General features: G+C 37.7%; 1 protein-coding gene across 1 annotated transcript in view; it reads left to right on the top strand.

Annotated features, from left to right (window-relative positions):
• Positions 1–17,348: 17,348 nt before the first annotated feature.
• The window catches only part of LOC103271548 (membrane-associated guanylate kinase, WW and PDZ domain-containing protein 2-like), a gene marked incomplete at its 3' end in the record, with an annotated part of 293,994 nt that continues 290,160 nt past the window's right edge, over positions 17,349–21,182 (top strand). The window contains exon 1 of the mRNA XM_008069016.1: positions 17,349–17,609. The remainder of the gene's footprint in view (positions 17,610–21,182) is intronic.

Genomic DNA, 21,182 nt, shown 5'->3' with positions numbered 1-21,182 from the left:
TCCAAAAATAAAGCTGACATGGCATTATCTCATGAAAACAGTCCTTTTTCTGCTAGTGGCCATTTCAGGACACCTCTTATATTTCCTTTTAGCATCATAAGTTGCTTATCCTTTTACTAAAAGATACTGCAATTTTTATTCAAGTATATCACTATATCTCTATATTCTTTCTGATTGCTCATCTGGATTATTTCATCTTAAAGAGCAGTAAGTAATTTGACCAATTAGCCCTCACATATTAGTGAGCACCTAATATTTTTCTCAGGCACTCTGCTAGGTGCTATGAGGAATATAAATGCATAGGAACCACCTTTCACCTTGAAGGTGTTTGTAGACTAGTTGGAAGATGAGAATTTAAAAATGTATAAAGTTCAACACAGTAAAAACCATATTAAAATATTGCCAAAATTCAATAAATAATATGAGATAAGAAATCTTATTTATCAAATCAGAATCTCCAGGAATGGAACCCAAGAATATGTATTTTTAAACCCCCAAGAGGATTCTGAGAGATAATCAGGTCTAGAAGCCACTGGTATATATATTCTTCCATTTTCTTCCCTTCCAGTCTCTCATCAGAATGATCTGCTTAGTATGCTCAGAGTTTACCCAAAAAAGCTCTTAAGTGCCACGCGTGTTACACAATAGTTTACCATCTCCTTTTTTTCTTTTCTTTCTTTCTTTCTTTCTTTTCTTTCTTTTTTTCTTTTCTTTTTTTTTTTTTTTTTTTGATATTCCTCTCAATGCCATTTAATGGCTCCAAATCCTTTTCAGATATTGACATTGCCTCTCTTTTTTTTCTTAACCCTTGTCCTTTCCTGACTGATAATACCCATTCCTACCATTTCAGCTAGAGGGCTCAGTTATGCCCTGGATGATCCCTAAGCCTACATGCCCAGCTCTGACTTTTTCAACCTCTCCAACTCAATTTCTATCAAGGACTCCAAACTCAAAATTTTCAACCTCAACCTCATTTCTTCCCCACCCCTTTTTCAAAGGACTAACCCACCCCTCACTGACTGTAGGCATGCTATGTGTAGGTGAAATTAAGTTGGGTCAGAGAAAAATGTATAGGGACCCAGTAGACCCAAGTTAGAAATCACTCACTCTCAAATCGCCTTATCCATAACCATGCATCCTCTTGTGTATTAAGACCTGTTTATTCTACCTGAGGGATTTATGATGAATTGTTTCTCTTTTCTCCTCCTACTCCTGCTGTCCTATTTCAAGTTATTACCCAATTGCTAACACTCTACTGAGTTGGAGGAAGCTCATCTCTGACTCAATTTTGTGCTATTTTTTAACCTCATTAGATATGAACTCCTTTTCTTAAGTTAACAATCTAAATTTTAGAGGCTTTCTTGAATTTTGAAAAATCTGAATCATGCTTTTATTTTAATTTTGTTTTCATTATTTCGTCATTTATGTTTTCTAAAACTTAGATCATTGTAGAGTTCTCAAGAATCAAGTAAGAAGAAACTCCAAGGGATTATTCTAAGTTAACTTTTTTTAGTATAGAACTATAACAGTTGAAGAAAGATGTTTCCATTGCATTTTTAAAGATCTTAAAGTAAAAATTCTCCAATGTCTGTAATACCCAGTTTCTTTCAATGATCTGTTATAATGCCTGCCAAGCTAATAGTTAAGATTTTTCTTCTGATGTTAACATCTTTGCTTTAATTTGGTCCTAAAGCATTATTTCTTCTATTATAAGAGCATTATTTCTTATTTTTAACTTGCTAACATAATTTCACTATGTAGGTAATTCCTTTCAGCTGTAAGTATATTGTTCTGTAGGTGTCAATTGAATATGTAGGGCTTTTTTGTTTTTCTTCCCTTTATCATAAATCTTAAAAAGGGACGTTGTTCCTCAATTTAGGATTTATTTTTTCTCTAAATAGCACTGATGCTTTAAACATCTTTTTTGTTTATTTAGTAGATGAGTAAAATGTTCTGCATATTTATGTGGGCAATCATTCAAGCATTTTTGCAAATTTTTTAGAATAGTAGACACTTCACATTTAACCCTCTGCTATATTCTTACTTCAGTATCTCACAATCAGAAGAAATGAATAAGATGAAGTAAATTGTCTCAGTAATCAGAAATCATTCCCCAAACAATCTATCTGAATATCATTTGTGAGGCAGTCCACACAAATGAGAACTCCATTGTTTGCTCAATGTGCAAGTCATGTAAATTATGTATGAAATTTCTCTATAACTTGTCAGTTACCCTACTTTTATTCTAGAAGAATTCAAGCAATTACAGCACTTTAAGGTGAGGAAGACCAGTACAGTGGCTCACGCCTATAATCCCAGCACTTTGGGAGAGGGAGGTGAGAGGATTGCCTGAGTCCAGGGGTTTGAGACCAGTCTGGGCAACTTGGCAAGACCTTGTCTGTACAATAAATTTTTTAAATTAGCCGGGTGTGGTGTCATGTGCCTATAGTTCCAACTACTTGGAAGACTGAGGCAGAAGAATCATCTGAATCCAGCAGGTGGAGGCTGCAGTGGCCATGAGTATGCCACTGCACTCCATCCTGGGTGACAGAGTGAAACTCAAACTCAAACTTCAACTTCAACTCAAAAAAAAAAAAAAAAGAAGGTGAGGGAAAAAATCCAGAGCCATTGGATAGTTTTGTTTTCTCTTTGTATTCCAGTTTCACTAATGTCTCTTTGCTGAGACAGAATTGACAAATATTACAGTTGTCACCTTCTGGTTTTACTGGAGGAGCTATGCCTTGGGTTCCTGGAAAACCTTGCATGTCTCGTGTGAAATCCTGGCAAATATTCATTCAAAAGTCTTGTAAGAGCCATCTAGTATGTGAAAGAAATGAGGTCAAGATTACGATCTTGGATTTTTGTTTTCTTTTATTAGCTGGGATTATTGACAGGTATATTTTGAAACCTAAAAAGGAAGACTAGTAATCTGCATAATTTAAAAAAATGTTGGGGGGATTGATCATAATTGAAATTGAAACATGGTACTCAAGGTTACTGACTTGTAGAAAAATGTTTGAACTGATTTTTTTTTTAACAAAATGGCATATAAATTCAGGTACACACACACGCACACACACAGGGTAGAATGCCTGAGATGGCTATCACTGGTTTGAAAGAGCCATTTGTGCACATCTCTTTCCAACTCCAGTTCAGTGACTTTACATTGATGACTTGAAATCAACCATGATGGGCATATTTACTCTACAAAAATCAACAAGTGCTACAAATCAGTTTGTTAGTTTGTTTTTCATAAAGTCAGTTGTTAAACATCTAAGAGCACACCACTGCCATAACAGGGCATTTTTTCCTCAAGTTTCTGTGACTGTTGCAGGACTATTCATATTAATTGAGATAGTTCTGTAGTCATTTAATTGATTATTTATTTAATTGATTTCTTAATAGCTTTATTCCCAATTTCTGTCCCAGAGGGTGGCAGCATAGTGCAGTATAAAGTACCTGGGACTTTGTATTGAAAGGTGTTGTTAATCCCCTTTCTGTCCCTTTGGTTCTTTGACTTTTGAAAAGTCATTTAAACTCTCTGGTACAAATATTCATCCTCTCACCAATGAGGATAGTAATACTATCAAGGGGAGTAAAATGGGATGATGTATATGGATGGGTCTGACCTAGAGTCAAATTGAAGCAATGAGAGCTCACTCTTCCCAGTACCAACGACTAATGGCGTTAAATGTTGAAAAGTCCTCAATAAATGCTTTACTTCTTTTTAAAATTATTATTTTAGAATCATGGGATACATGTGAGTATTTGTTTCATAAGTGTATTGCATGAAAGTGATGTTTGAGCTTCTGATGAGCCCGCCCCTCACCCAAGTAATGAGCATGGTACCCAGAGTGTGCCTTTGTATCCCTTACCCTTTTCCCTCCATTTTGCAGTGCCCTGTGTCTTGTGCCCATGTGCGTCTAATGTTTAGTGCTTACTTAGGAGTGAACATACGATATTCAGTTTTCTGTTTCTGCTCACTTAGAATGATGGTCTCCAGCTGCATCTGCTGCAAAGGTCATGATTTTGTTCTTCTTTATAGCTACGTAGTATTCCATAGTGTGTATGTGCCACATTTTCATTATCCAGTCCACCTATGATGGGCATCTGGGTTGGTTCACGTTTTTGCTATTGTGAATAGTACAGCAATAAACATACAAATGCAGGTAGGTGCCTTATTGGTAGAGTAATTTGTGTTTCTTTGGGTATATTCCCAGAAGTGGGTTTGCTGGATCAAATGGTAGTTGTATTTTAGTTCTTTTTTTTTTTATTAATCAATATTTTTTATTATGGTTTTGTGGGGTACAGTTAAGGGTTAGGTGTACAATTACATTTCATTCAGGCACCCTGTTGATAAGAGGTGTTTTCCCATCCCCCGACAGATATTTGCTACTGTTAATCCCATCCCCCCCCATAGTTTCCCAGTACCGTCAGTCATTTTCTTATAGTATTACATTGGATGTTCAAGGTCCATTATATGAGTGAGAACATGTGATACTCGGATCTTTGTTTCTGTGAGAGGTCACTCAGTACTATAGACTCTAGTTCCATCCAGGTTGCTGCGAAATTCATAATTTTGTTCTTTTTTATGGTTGCGTAGTATTCCATTGTATATATGTAACACATTTTTTTAATCCAGTCCTCTTTTGATGGGCAGCATGGTTGTTTCTAGGTTCTTGCTATTGTGAACAACGCCGCGATAAACATACGTGTGCAGGTATCTTTTTTATAGAGTGATTTGTGTTCTTCAGGGTATATTCCCAGTAGGGGGATTGTGGGGTCATATGGAAGGTCAATTTTTAGAGTTTTTAGGAATCTCCACACTGCTTTCCACAGAGGTTGCACTAGTTTACGCTCCCACCAACAGTGTAGAAGTGTTCCCTTTTCACCACACCCTCTCCAGCAGCTGTTATTTTTTGAGTTGTTGATCATTGCCATTCTGACTGGAGTTAGGTGGTATCTCAGTGTGGTTTTGATTTACATCTCCCTGATGATTAGTGAGGTTGAGCATTTCTTCATGTGTTTGTTGGCTGCTATTTTTAGTTCTTTAAGAAACTCTAAACTGCTTCAGACAGAGATTGAACTATCTTACATTCCCACCAACAATATATGTTACCTTTTCTCCTCAGCCTCATTGGTTCCTGTTGTTTTTTGGCTTTTTAATAATAGCCACCCTGACCAGCGTGAGATAGTGTCTCATTGTACTTTTGATTTACAAGGAGATGTTTTACTTCTTAATCTCCTGCAGCTCTATGAGCTAGATGAGCTCTTGAAAAAGCTTAAAACTGCCAGGAGGGGGGCGGGTAAGCAGAATTGGCAGTAGTGGGAGTCTGCCTGGGGAAGGAGGGGCACTCCTCATCAACAAGGGTACCTGTATATTGAACATTTGTATAACTAACCCTGAATAGTACACCACATCTTTAAAATAAAGAAAAGTAAAAGTTAAAAAAAAAAGTTTAATATCTTTATTTCATATAGAAGGTCACTGACATTAAATGAGTTGTCCAAGGCTAGGTCTCCTGAATCCTAATAGAGTAATTCAATCAGAACTCTCTCTACTCTTCTATGGTACCATCTCTGATCTGTAGGTAATGTGGGCAACTGTTTCTTCTCTATCTCTTCCTTCTGTTCTATTCTTTCTTCTTCTTCCTTTACCTTTCCCTTCTTCTTCTTTCTCAATCTAATTTAATCTGACTTTGTTTTTATTAAATTGCTCCAGTGCCTTGAGGAGAGTAGATTACTTGACTAAAACTTAGATTCTTTGCAAGAACACATCTTATTTGAGTAGTGAAATACTTATGCTGAAAGACATTAATGCAAAATGTCAAGTGAACTAAGGAGAGGTAGGTGAATCCGATCCATTGACCCATGGAAAATGAGCAAGCCTGGGAAAAAAGAAGTTATTTGGTGAGTGAAGACTACTTTAAAAGGGTAAAAAGGAAAGTCTTATGTGGGGGGGTCCCTGAGAAGTGTGATGGCATTGGCGATTATTCTGGAGAAATAAAGAGAAAGAAAGAGAGAGAGAGAGAGACAGGGGGAGAAAGAAAGAGACTGGACTCTGTCTAGTGCAGAAGCCATTTATTGGAAGTTACAGTGGGTATTTATCCCCAAATTTTACACAGACAGTCTCACAAGTCTTTCAAGTGAACACAAAGCCAAGTGCAGGAGGGGCATCCCCCACCCACCAGATGTTTTCTCAGGTATGAGGAAGGACAAACCGCAGAATTGTCTTATTGTTCCCTATGCTAGTTAATGTTCCTCAAAAGCAATGCAACAATCCCTACTAGCATCATGATGTTTAATAATCAATAACTTCTAAAGCTCATGCGTACACAACACCCATGGTGACTAACTTAAATCTTATTACCTTTCTATTCTACGCTAGTACTACTTAGACAATTGCTATGGAAGCTCTTAATTATAGCTTAAACCAATTCTAAAAGAATGCAGCCCAGTCCAAAGTATGCGCTGGGCCCTCAGGAATGTGGCCCAGCCCAAAGTTCGTGCTGGGCCATTTCTGGTAACTCTAGATAATCATCTATACTATCTAAAGCTGAAAACAGCTCTCCATAAGTATAAACTAATTCTACAAATATACTTTTAAATCTTATAAAGAAGCTTGTATCATATAAAAGGCTCCCAAATGTGACCTGAATTTGAATTATATCTAATACCTAAGCCGAAACTGCAGTTCATGGGAAACAGGAACAATGAGCTTCTGGAGTGAGCCATGCCTGTCATAGTCGCAGAGCCTTCAGCTTAGGTCAGCAGAGTTCCTTTAGGTTACTTGAGCTACATGATAAAAGGAGGAAATGGGGTCAACAGCTCCCGAACACATCCTAGTGGTCTCGGGGTTCATGGCCCTTCCTGATTCCTAATGCTCAGTGGGCCTCCATGGCTGGCTCCCAACAGTCTTATTTCCTAATAACCTATTATGTGTCAGATTCTGTCCTAACAGGTTCATGATTACACTTATTTTTCATACTATATCTGAGAGGTTAGATATTATATTCTCTATTTTACAGATGAAGAAATTAAGATTTAGAGACATTAAACTATCTTGCTCAGTCACATAATCAGTTTGTGGTGGGATCACAATCCAAACCAAGGTGTCTGGCCACTGACTCTTTCCAATGTGAAGTTAGTCAGTCAGATCCAAATAGGGGGTCTGACAATTAAGGTTACAAACTTGCTACTTTGTCCTTATGTTGGCAGCACTGTACAAACAACTCAGTAAGGTTTCATAGCCTTGGTATGTCAGTGTCTCACAGCTGTGTTCATGTCAACATGTGACAGAGTCTTGCTGAGTGGCGATCATTATTGTTGTTGCATGTTTTTATGTGCTGTCACAAGAATGTGAGGGCCTGACTTAGAGCAATAAACAAACATTAAATTTCTGGTTAAACTTGACAAGAGTAGAAATGAAATCAGGGACATGTTAGTTCAAGCTGATGGGGATAATGCCATGAAGGAAATGGCAGTGTACAAATGGATTAAATGTTTTTTCTGAGTGGAGAGAAAGCGTCATTGATGAATAGAGGTCAGGATGGCCAGTAATGATCAGAACGGATTAAAACATTGCAAACATTCACCGAATTGTGAGTTAAAATCATTGGCTAACTGAGAAGCATAGCAGACCAAATAAACAATAGAGAAACAGTTAGGAAAATCTTAACTGAAAATATTGGCATGAGAAAGGTGTGTGCAAAAATGGTCCCAAAGGGCTCCTGTATCATGACAATGTACCATCTCACACATACTGTCTGTGAAAGAGTTTTTAGCCAGTAAACAAATAACTGTATTGAAACACTCTCCCTACTCACCTGATCTGGTCCCCAGTGACTTTTTTCTTTACCCAAAGATAAAGGAAATATTGAAAGGCAGTCACGTTGATGGCATTCCTCATCGAGGTCATATGATGACAGCTCTGATGGCCATTACAGAAATTGCTTTGATGGGTGGACTAGGCACTGACATCAGTGCAAGCTTCCCAAGGGGAGTACTTCAAAGGTGACCATAGTGATATTCAGCAATGGGGTACGTAGCACTTTTTCTAGGATGAGTTCACAAACTTAATTGTCAGATCCCCATAAATAGCTTCCACCCTATTTATTTTCCTTTCCTCTGACTTTAAACTGGGTTTTATCAGAAACATTCTTAGTTAATTCTGTCCCTTTACATAAACATATTTTAGACCATAGTTTAGAAATTCTAGAAATTATTTTTAGTTTCTACGTCTAAGGAATATTTTCATCTTAAGAGATTGTACAAACCATCCAAAGTCACCAGGACAAAAAATTTCTCTACTTTAGGCAACACATGCTAATTTACCCAGTGTATTCTACTGAATTTTTGTTTTGTTATGAGGTCAAAGTCAAAACAGGAAGGAGACTGAGAGGAATAGGAAGATGCCACTGAGTAGCCTAAAGTGCAGAAAAAAAGATGAATGACAGACTACACTCACTTCAAAATTTTGTCTAAGCTCAGGTCTGGCAAAGTTTGTCTTATAGAGCAGGAGACAACCCCCATACATCCCATTTGCAGTCATCGGATTGGATTCACAAGGCAATGTAGATGAAGGATTATAGAAAAGCATGAGCCTCTAGAGAATAGGTCACAGTTCAGCCTGGTTTGCAGAAATCAGAAGTGGGATGATAAGTGCAGATCCATAAAGGACAGATGTCAACAATGGAATGTATGAAGAAGAACCACCAAAAACCAGAATTTATTTATTCTCATATGTGTAAAATTCAGCCATCTTCAAAGTATTCTGTGTTTGATGCAATACACATATCAAGATGTTTTTTCCACTGCTCAAAAAAGTTTTTGAACTCATCAATTTTGATGCCTTTTAGTGCTTCTGCCATTTTTTGTTTCACCTCTTCCACATTGGTAAACGGTTTCCCTCTGTGGACTTTGTTCATCTAGGGAAACAAAAAAATCACTAGGGGCAAGATAGAGTGAATAGGAAGGGTGAGGAATGGAGGTTATGTGTTTTTGGTCAAAAACTGCTGAACACTCAGCAAGGTGTAGGCAGGTTGTTCATGTGGATTACCCATCACAAAATGGGCAAATGTGTTGGAAAAGATCTCCATAAAAAATTATGGAAGTTAAGTACAGCCTCTCACAACAATGCTAGCTGGCACACTGATAACAATAGGTTCCTAGAACACTTACCTAGTGGGGTAAATCTGTACTACAAGGGGCCCACCCTCCAAAAAATAATTCTATTTTTTTTTGAGCCTCCCCCCTCATATTTTTGCCCACTCAGAACAGAAAGTATTTCTATTCATACTTTGTTTTTTTTCAGTTATATGAAGCATATTCTCATATGGATTGTTAATATATGTTGAATTACATTCAGAGGATTTAGAACCCATCCAGGGAGGACTTTCCCCATGTGATGATTGATCCTGAGATTTGTTTATGGAAAGGAAAGACTGGTGAAGATGAATGCATTATATATTCTTTTTCTGTGCTAAAAGGGATTCAAGTATAAGCTTTTACTTTGACTAGGACCCATTAGAACATGATAGGGTGTTTTATTTCAAGGTAATTTACTCAGAATATGCAATTTAATGACCTAAAAGCCAGTAAAAGAAAATATTATAGCAATAATGATGGAGGCTATTACTTATGGTGTACTTATTTAGAATAGTGTCTGGTACATGATCAACATTGGTTATGATAATGAATAAGAGGAAGATGACGATGGTGAAAGTGATAGTGATGGTGAATATAATGGTAATAATAGTGGTGGTAATGGTAGTAGTTAAAATGATGATGGTGGTGGTGGTTGTGGTAGTAGCAGTTAGGGTGGTGTTGATGGTTATGATGATGACGATAGTGATGGTGATAATGATGATGGTGGCAACAATGGTGGTGATGATGTGCCAGGCACTGTGCTAAGTACAGTCTTAGTTAATGTCTGATAACTCTTTGCAACAGATGTCAGCACTGTTTTACAGATGAGTAATTATTCTAGTACCCCACAGCCAGAAGATAGTAAAGTCAGGGTAGCCAAAGCCCTGTGTCTTTGACGTTGTGCTATATTAAAAGTCATGTAGCCTATGAGACAGAGAAAGTTTCCATAGACTGAGGTTCTGCAAACACTGTGGCTGCCAATCCAAAAGTAATCTACACACACGTCCAATGGTCAACAGTAAAATATGTTGATCATTTAGCCCACCCTCACACAAACCATCAAGCATAGGATCTTTACCTGTTGGGATCAACAATTTATTTCATTGAAAAAGAACATTTTCAAACTTTCAGGAGAAGGAGGTGGTGGGACTGGCAGTTGAGGGAAACTGCTAGGGGAAGGAGGGGCATACCTCTTCAACAAGGGTACCTGCATGATCAATGTTTGTATACCTAACCCTGAATTGTACCCCACATCTTTATAATAAATAAATAAATTTTTTAAAAAACAAAAAGAACATTTTCTTGATGTTATTCTTATGTGTAATTTTTTAATGTGATAATAATAATTTCCTTGTAAATATTTTGTCAGATAAGATCTTCTATCTGTTTGGTTTCAAGTTCATATAACTATGATATCATACCTACATTAAATAAGCACTTAACTGACAAATACGATGCATATACTTAAAAGATATTTTGTTTGGCAGTAAACATCTCAGAGTATAAGGAAATGTTCCATGAAAATATTGGAAATATTTAATTAGAAAAAAGACAGTAGTTTACAAGTAAAGCAGATACAATTGATTTTTTTTCTTCAATAATCAATATTTTTTTATTATGATGTTGTGGGGTACAGTTAAGGGTTAGGTATACAAATACATTTCATTCAGGCACCCTATTGATTAGAGGTGCTTCCCCATCCCCAGAGAGATATTTGCTCATTAATCCCATCTCCCCCGCCTCCCATAGTTTCCCACTACTGTCAGTCATTTTCTTATAGTATTAGATTGGATGTTCAATGTCCATTATATGAGTGAAAACATGTGATACTCAGACCTTTGTTTTTGTGAGAGGTCACTCAGTATTATAGTTCCATCCAGGTTGCTGCGAAATTCATGATTTTGTTCTTTTTTATGGCTGTGTAGTATTCCATCGTGTATATGTACCACATTTTTCTAATCCAATCCTCTTTTGATGGGCAGCATGGTTGTTTCCAGGTTCTTGCTATTGTGAACAATGCTGCGATAAACATACGTGTGCAGGTGTCTTTTTTGTAGAGTGATTTGTGTTCTTCCGGATATATTCCCATTAGGGGGATTGCGGGGTCATAGGGGAGGTAGATATTTAGAGCTTTTAGGAATCGCCACACTGCTTTCCACAGAGGTTGCACTAGTTTACACTCCCACAATTGATTTTTAAGAAAAATTAATAATTAGTTTTTTGCTAAAATGCAAGTGCTGGATTTTTAGAAATGTGTAATTTGTACTTTCCGCCTGCCAGAAAGTCATCACAAATAGCTCAAGAAACTATACACTATGGATATAATAATAAAGCAATATATGTAGTTCATTATTAGTTAAACTATCATGGGTAAAGCTTCTTAATTTCATAAATTAACAGTATAAGACTAGAATGATTGAAAGATACATAGCTGGGCTCGGTGGCTCAGCCTGTAATCCTGCGCCTTTTGGGAGGCTGAGGTGAGTGGATTGCGTGAGCCCGCAGGTTCGAGACCCGCCTGGGCAGCGAGACCTCATCTCTACAATAAATCAAAAAATCAGCCAGGCGTGGTAGCGTGCGCCTGTAATTCCGGCTACTCGGAAGGCTGAGGTGGAAGGATCGCCGGAGCCCAGCAGGCGAGGCTGCGGTGGCCGGGAGCGACCACTGCACTCCAGTCTGGGTGACAGAGTGAGACTCCAGTTCAAAAAAAAATAAAAAGAAAGATACATAAACTGCATTTAATAGTACATAGATTCAGTGGTGCTTTTTCACCCCATGTGTCTCTGGATGACAAAAATCTCATAGAAGCATACACAGAAATTTTGCTTCTTACTTGTTAGTAGCAACAACAACAACAATTATTATTATTATTATTATTTAATGAATATATAATAGTTCTAGGCATTGCACTAAATACTAAACATGAAATCTCATTTGAGCCTCATGATGAAACTGATAGATCTGAAAACTAAAATACAAAGAAGTTAGATGACTTACCTTTGGTCGCACAGCTTAAAAATGACAGAGAAAGCCTTTCAACCCAGAGACAGAGTCTAGCTCCTGAAATTGAGTCTTTAGTGGGTATGCAAAAGAGTAGAAAAAGTAGAAAGCAAAACAGTCACAGCACCATTTACTGATATAATAAACCATTAAATTTTAGCTTTTGGATTATTAGAGAATAAAATATGATATGATATGATATGATATTAATCGTATAGCACAGACTACCTTGGGTCTTAACCCAGAAACTTCCATTTTTTAGTTTCCTGACCTTTGATAAATTATTTAGTTTCTCCAGACTTCACTTTCCTCAGTGGTTAAGTGGTGATAATAGTTCCTCACAGAGTTATTGTGAGAATTAAAAAAGCTAAATCCTTTAGCACTAATATGAGAAGTTGATATTAGTATTATTATTCCTGCTGTTGCTATTGTAATAGGTATATACCTTAAGTGTCACCTAGTCAAGAGAGGGAATGGATTCATATGCACAATGCTAGCAGGAAGTCCTTGAAAGATAGCTAAAGTATAGATGGAGAAAAGAAAGAGGAGGTCATTATAGGAAGGGGAATCAAAGGCACGACTCTGAAAAAGACCCTGGTGTGAGCAAGAAATAGAGATAATAAGAGGTAAGTTCAGCCTGAGAAAAGTTTTCACATAAGATAAAATAAGAATGAGATTACATAGACTATTATAAATAATTTAATATTTCATGGTGCAAAATAAGTACATTTATCATATCTGGTTCTGATAGGGACTCTCAACCTTTATGTACAAATCTCTTCTTTAAGTGTAAAGAAGCCAGTCTTTCATATGACTTAATAATGATCTTGGGGGTATATATAGGACCTATATGTCTAATTTTTCTTATTAATTTTTGGTATTTCTTTGACCTTTAGGCTTTTTTGTATTTCTTAAGTGTAGAGTTCAAAACCAGATATATATCCTCTACTGACTTGTCAAAGCAATAAATCCTTAGTGGTGTCTGCATTATAATGTGGCACCTGCAGTAGATGAAGATATATTTATTCTTCAGCTGTGACTCTTTTCCAAACAATCATATCCAATTAGTATCCAGGTTCTGTGAGTTCCACCTCTGAAAAGCATCTGGGACCTTTTAGTCTCTTCTTCAGTGGCCTTCTCAAGCTTTCCTAAGCATCTCTTGCTTGAATTGTTGTTTCTGTATTCAACATGTTTAGGTGTGTCTTCCCTGCTTCTCAAAAAAATCTTTGTACAGAGCCTCTGCAAAATGAATGTGGCCGTGTGATCATTCTGGCTAAAACTGATGAGATCAGTGATGCACTAAGAAAACCAGCCCAACCAATCCAGTCTTTGCCTACTGACTCATGAATTGACTGACGAGACCACAGAAATTGCAATTTTCTGTCCAGAGAGGATGCCATATTGGATCATGTGTAAGAAAAGGAAGCTGGTTTAAAACAGGAGACAGGAAGAATCAAAGAAGAAGGAGATTACACATCCGCTGAGAGGCAGAAAGAAGGGAATGCTTGGTTCTTAGTGGCTTCTTAGTCCCAGTTCCTGTGAGGTTTGGTGACACTGGATTTCCTGTGTCTGTGATATTGCCCTTTTTTTTTTCTTTTTTTAGGCATAATGACCAATTACTTGAACAAGCTGGATTCTGTTGTTTCAACCAAAGATCATCTACAACAGCTTTTAAATGATGTTTTTGCTATCACTCCTCTCTTCAAAGCAGTGATTCCTAGTGTTGGCTGCACTGTAATCACCTTGGGAGATTAGAATAAAAACAATTTCTGGGTTCTATCCCCAGATATTCTGATATAAGTGGTTCAGAGGTGACCTGGATTTGACCGTTTAAAAGCTTTATAGTTGATTCCAATACAAAGCCATGGTTATGGACCACTACAAAACCAGTGTATCCAGAAATTGTGTGATGATAATAATTACCTGTGATTCTTGTTAAAAATAGATATTTCTGGACCTCTCATCTAGATTTGAAGTGGAACCCAGGAATCTATGTTTCTAGTATTGCTTTCAGGTAATTCTTATAATTAGGAAAGTTTGGAAAACACTGCTCTAATCCACCCTTCACATTGCTGCCAAAATAACCTTTGTAAAGCATGTAATTTACTAGCCAAATAGCTTGCCACTGCATCTCACATGAAGCACAAATACTTGGGAAGAGCATTCAAGATCATTCACAGTCTATTCCAGTCTACCTTTCAAATGACTGAAGTTCCTTTAGTCCAGCCAGACTTCACTGCAAATGTCTTTATGTTGGTTCATACTCTTTGCCTGAAATGCCTTTGTTTTTGCTTTTTTTTCCCCTAGAAAACTGAAAGACTCTTAAAGGCTCAGTTCAAGGATCACCTATTCTATGTAACTGTCCTGCCTCTCATTAAGGAGAATTTTTCTCCCTTGTTTGGCTTTCCATAGTACTTTGAACTAACATCAATTGCTTGTTAGTGGTACATATTTTGAGTTTATGGAAAAAAATTTGTTTTATTTATCTTTTACCCCTCAGTGCTTAGTATAAGTGCTTATCACAAAGGAAGTGCTCAATGGACATTAGTTGAATAAATGAGTGCATGAGTAAAGATTTATTCTACTTTATGTCAGCATTATATGGTTCTTTGAGTAATTGAAGACATTTTGGAAAGTTGGCTGGAGTTAGTTGCTATGATTCTTTTTGCTAAATTATTTTCTTTTTTTTTTTTTTTTTTTTTTGAGTTGGAGTCTCACTATGTTGCCCAGACTGGAGTGCAGTGGTCGCTCCCGGCCACCGCAGCCTCGACCTGCTGGGCTCCTGCGATCCTTCCTCCTCAGCCTTTCGAGTAGCCGGAATTACAGGCATGCGCTACCACACCCAGCTGATTTTTTGATTTATTGTAGAGATGAGGTCTCGCTGCCCAGGCGGGTCTCGAACCCGCGGGCTCAGGTAATCCACTCACCTCAGCCTCCCAAAGGCGCGGGATTACAGGCTGAGCCACCGAGCCCGGCTTCATTTATTTTTTAAAGTGACATGGCATTGGTGAGCTTTAATAGGCCTCATGAAATCAAGACCTGTGATTTTAATAATAAAAATATGCAGTCCATATTCCATGTTCATCATACCTCTGTGTTAGAATAGCACAGACTTTGAAAGCTACCATGCACTAGTGTTTGGGTTGAAGTCCACAAATTATCTGGTATAAAGTAAGATGTCTTTTCTTACTCTCTATAATCACCATCATTTTGCTCATTCAATGAAAAGTGATTTGATGGCCAAAAGAAGAAAAGCCAGGGGGTGCAGTAGAAAAAAACAAAACTGAATAAATGCAAAGTGAGGAAACCCAATGCCAGAGGGAAAAATAAAAGGTGAAAGAGCAGCTAATTTGTTTATAAAAAGCTATAAAGTCAAATCCTTTATGTTTTCATCCTATAAAATTTTAGATCTTTCTAAATTTGCCTAAGCCAACTTACTTTTCGAGGGAAGATTTTTTTATTGTCCAATGTTTTGGTGCCAATTTTTGTAGCACAAACTGAAGTTAAATTTGCAGCCAGTTAGCATATAATTTATTTTAAAAGCTTAAATGGGATCTTTTCCATGCAAGGTAAAGCTTTTAAAATATAAAACAAGCAAGAGCAGTGAATAGTTGTTACTCCTTTTATGTCTACCCTGAGTAGTGTTTATGGTGGGGACCGGGTGTCTTTCAGCTGGAGGGCTCAGTCCTAACAGCAAATATAGTACTTTCCTGACATCATTCTGGAGCGAGGGAGAGGCTGTTTGTGTGAGAGTTCGAAATGTTATCTTCTGTGGCAGGAATAATGTGATTCTGTGTCTGCTCTTCTATTTTCCTCTTTTGCTGAGGCACCACTACACCAGTATCACCATGCTCTTGAATTAAGAATCTATGGTGGAATACCAAACGCCAAATAAGAGAGTCTTCTTCTGAAGCTTGTTCTCAGCAGACTTGTTGGTCCTCATTCTAATTACTTGTCCTTTAGCTTTAGAAAACACTTTTTATCTGAGTGCTCAAAGTCGTTTATGGAGATTATCTCATTTTTTCTTTGCAATGTTCCTAAGGGCAGATGACATATCTTTTCTATTTAATAGGAGAGATAGAGATGCTCTCCATTAGATATCAAAACTCTGCAACAAAGAAGAAGATAGTGTTCAATTTACCCTTTAAGGCCAAGGTTTGTAGACTATAAATTTATCTTCAGTATTGTACTAAGTTAGCACAAGTTTTTTTCAGGTGCTTCTGTATCTGGGATGTTGTGTGTTCTTGCAACCTGGACATCCTTCTCTGCCAGGCTTGCTTGATTGGGCAATAGGGGGGATAGGAGAGGGATACTTGCTACTTTTGTTCCATTTATTTTCTATTTAAGACAGAGACACTGAAACAGAGAAAAGTTATTTGCCTTGGAGCAAAAAGTTACTCATTATTGAATCGAGTTCCACAATTGGAAACTATTGATTTCTACCCATGCTATGTGCTCTGGTGTTTTGTCCCTTTTTTTTTCCTTTCACATTATTATTATTAATTGTCTTTAATAATGCTCTTTAACTTTAGGATAAGTTGAACTGGATGTCAAATACAAGACCAATTAGAAAAAGTATGTAGATAGTAAAATGACTAATTCTTTGACCCTCAAAAAAAAAGTATGTCATGCTTACAAGTTTAAAAGAATTGTTCAGTTGGATGATTCTGAAAGGATGCAGCCTTGTTATTAACACTGAAAAGTTTAATTACATTTCATTATACTATACTATCTTCTCCTAATTGCTAAAAGGGGACTATGAAAGCAAAAACAAAAAAAACGCTTAATCTCAAGGAGCTAGATTTTCCTCGCTGCTTTGTAATGTAAATGCGCCTGTGTGTATATTAAAATTCACACACTCCATCCATCTCTCTGGCTTTTAACGGAGAGGTCACCTGACTTCACCTAGAGCCGCCCCCCTCCCTTTCCCAGAGGAAACCCAAAAGTGAGAGACAGGCGCGCATACAACACAGGTTCTCATGCTGAGAGATGTAAATGCCCCTGACTGACCGGGAATCGAGCGAGGTTGTTGGTGGGGGTTGGGGAAAGAGAAACGGAGGGAGAGCAAAAGCGAGAGAGGGGAGAGGGAGAGAGAAGGAGACAGAAGGAGAGGGAGAGGGGGAGACAGAGAGGGGGAGGGAGAGAGAGAGAGAGAGAAAGAGAGAGAGAGAGAGGCAGAGAGAGAGAGAGAGAGAAGTGCTGCATGCTTCATCTTTGAGAGGAGGGAAAACAAAAGACCTCAGCGGCAGTTTTGTATTGCTGTGTCTGGCTTAAAGAGGAGAATTCTAGACATCCATGTTGAAAAAATCAAAGCTCAACTGAGACTACTTCTATCAAGAAAATTATTTTTATCTGAGAATGGGTTGGATCAGTACAGGTGGTTTGAGAAGACACTGACTGAGGACCATGGAAAGGTGGGAGAGGACGTGCGGCTTCTCTGCTTCCTTTGAACAGAGCTCTAGGTTAGTAAGCTGAAACTGACCCGGGTCTGGCTTAAATATCTATATGTATGTGTGTGTGTGTTCTATTTATAGCCTCCAAACCCTTCTGCTCCCCAATCCTGGATAAGGCAGTGCCATATTCCACCAGATGTGAACCTAAACTTAATTCGACTCTCACTTCATTTACCAAATGCCTCTCGTTTGCTTGCGGAGCTTTTGTTTAATACAGGCAATGGAGAGCCATCATGATGTCTCCTTCTGAGTCAGAACGTGTGTTTCAGCCCTAGATTGTCAGGTGGCTGTTTGGAGAATAGTTAGCATTTTGCTCCAGAAGGCTGCAAATGCATGATTAGGTTATTGTGAAATGTAAACAGCAAATATCTGCTGACTTGGCATTTCTTGTAATGCCAGAATCATTCAGAGAGCCAACTGTATTTGCCTTATCTTAATTTCCCACATAATTGAATTCAAATATAATAAGTTTGAAATGGTACCCCATCAACAAAGGCACACACCAGGTATTCTTCCAGATGAGTGTGTTTTTCCTCCTATTGGAGCTAAAGCTTAAAAAATTAAATTCATTGGGACCTGGTTTGGAAACGAATACAATATGTCATAATTAAAACATGTTCAAAGCCTTTTTAAACGAGTGGGTACAGACGAGTATAAAACAAACACATGATTTCTCTTGTTTCTTGCTGTGCAGATAGAGTGTCTTTTGTTCCAGCCTGTGTATTTTCCTGTGTTTTTACAAAGAAAGCATTGCCTGTGTTTTCCGTGATAGCAAGAGGCTAGTATGCCAATTTGCCATTGTGCCCTGGTAAAGAATCTGCTCTATTCTAAAGTAAACTGCCCAGAGGTATTAGTCAAGAAGCTTGAGAAGGGTGGGGAGTGGGAAGAGCTGCTTTTTTCTCTTCCTCTTTTTTCTCCTTTGACTCAGAAGTGTCTGATTCACATGATTTTAAGAGGAAATGGGGGAAAGCATTTAGTTTTGAATAGGCTGCAGATCTGTGCCATGCGATTGCCAAAGAAGATGCTCAGAACTAAAGGAATCACATTTGTAATGGACTCTTTAAGGAAATGCTCTGTGAGGGTGACTGGCTAGGTCCCTTTGGACCAAATTAAGATGCGCTCTGGCAGTGCACTAGCAGCTGTGAGCTGACATTTTCTTGTGAACCTAGTGAAAAATGGCTCCATATCGCTCCTCTTGTCCTGAGGAGATGGTCTTCGAGTAGTCAAGCCTTTCCTCAGCATTGTGATTTGTACTTATCGCTGTGTTTTCTGATAGGGACGAACTGACTCGTGGTTCCTTTCAGTTTGCCTGCCTTTTTAAATCTCGGCTTGAATGGGGAGTGGGTGGTGACGGTTTTACTTCAAGTACAAACTAGCTAGCAAAGCAAAGCTAGCTGAAGATATCTTTCTGGCAGTCAAAGGTCTCCATTTTTAGGAGGGTAGATTATATTTTGGGGGGCACGATATAAAGCACTTTTTGTTGTTGGTAAGTGGACTAGTAAACAATTTATCTAAGAAAAGACCCGTGCATGTGTGACACTTTGCGTTTGGACTTTTGGCATGGAAAGTGACAGGTAAAAACACAGGGTACTTGCCTATTGTCCATCTCCGAAAATAAAAAGCTGTGCTTTTCTTACTATGTTTCCTCTTTTTTGAATTGAGATCCATTGTGCAAGGAGAAAGATGTATCTCAGCGTTAGAACACAGGGAGGGAATGTACTACTGTCCTGTACTACACATGTGCTTATTAAAGAATTCCTGTACTGAGCAGGGAGTGGAGGTGCTACAGCAGCCACACTGTTCCTTTATTTAGGCTTTGGTTTGTGAAATCTACAGCCAGCCGAGGCAAGCTGCGCTTTAGCAGAGATCTATGTGTGTTGGAGGGACTGGTTAAGAGCATGAGTTGTCTAGAGGTGTGCAAAACCAGTCCTTCTCTATCACAGAGCATTCTAAGAAGATTGTAGAGTGCATTCATATTTCAGCAAGAGGTGCAGCATTGAGGCGCTATCCACTAGGAAGAGCAACGTGAGGATACAAAATAGTGTGATAGTGAGTGCATTGTGCAATAAGAGTAGTTCTTCAAATTGTATGATAGTTCTCTAATTATAGAAATGTGAAAAAACTTCCTGCAAAATGTCATGGAGTCATCTCTACACTAGGACAAGTAAGACTTTAGTACAATAATTTTAACAGCATGGAACAGCTTTATAAATGTTTTAGAGATTATAGCCTTTGCTCCACTGAAGAGTATGCATCTAAGTGTTTGGATCATGGACACCTTTCCATAGTATGGAAGTTAGAGCACAGATTTTTCTTAGGGTCTGTTTGGAATAATTTTGATAAAGCTAAGAGCTTACAGAAACAATACGATTCGCCTGTTTGGTAGAACAATGGAAATAGAACTTTAATACAGCATGTAGATCTGATTATTGCTTTTATACATGTAGACAATTTGACGACAGTACATGGTGTGCTTTGGCAAAATTGATGCAATTATAGTAGAACAATGAACAAAACAATAGGTACTACAATGAAAACTTGGACCTCAGAGTTCATAAGAGGATTAGCAGGGTCACTCTTAAATATTGTTAATGATTATAGGTGAGGTGGTTCGAACCAGATAAATTTCACATGTTTAGAATTAGAGGACCATGTTTGCAAAGCTGAGGGCACAGTTCACCACCACCTGTTTTAGAAGCTGGTTGGCACTCCTATTTATACCAAATACTGTGAACATATAAAGAACTATGAATCTTAGAAACTTCCCACCAATGGAATTTTGTTTTAAAAGCAGCAAAATAACTAAAATGTGGAAGCAGTTCACAGCACAGTAGTAATCAAGAAAGAACGAAAAAAATCCAAGACTAACAAAATTTTTGCAATGAGGGTTATATGCTGCCCAAGTAACATCAAGATATCAATGAGTTCTTAATGAGACGTAAAAAAGAAAAATTCATACATTGAAATAAAACTTTCTGTATTCCTCTATTCTTATAGCTTAAGTTTGGAAAACAGAAAATTTCCCAAAAGTAAAATTATTCATAAGATGCCTGTGGTATAGAAGGAAAAAGTTAAGATAAAACAATTAAGTTTTAGACAAATATTTTACTCTAACTGAATTCTTCTTGGGATATTTTTTAAACACAAAGCTACTAACTTTTGAGACTATCTTAAGTAGTAATGGCCTGCTTTCTGACATATATTTTTTTCTATTACTTTAGAACTCTATCACCCTAAGTTCTATTTTTAATTTTTAAAAGCCTTATTAGGTAGCAACATGACATTTAATAAGCAGAGATGTGATACAAGCCTCTGAGCTTAAAATACTTTAATTTTATATTCAACTTCAGAAACATATTTCTTCTAAGTCTATCATATCTTCAGCTTTTTTCTTAGTCACACAGCTTGTGGCAATCTTCCTAAGACCACAGCTGCTTATTCTAAAGATAACAGATTTAATATAATTGAAAAAAATAAAAGTGTAGTGCTATTTTGACTGCATTAGGTGGTACCTTTAAAAAGGTTAGAACCAGCCGGGCTCGGTGGCTCAGCCTGTAATCCCACGCCTTTGGGAGGCTGAGG

This window comes from Carlito syrichta, unplaced genomic scaffold, assembly GCF_000164805.1.
Source record: "Carlito syrichta isolate Samal-C Ts95f unplaced genomic scaffold, Tarsius_syrichta-2.0.1 Scaffold311756, whole genome shotgun sequence".
Taxonomy (NCBI): Eukaryota; Metazoa; Chordata; class Mammalia; order Primates; family Tarsiidae; genus Carlito; species Carlito syrichta.
This window is presented reverse-complemented; position numbering and strand designations above follow the sequence as displayed.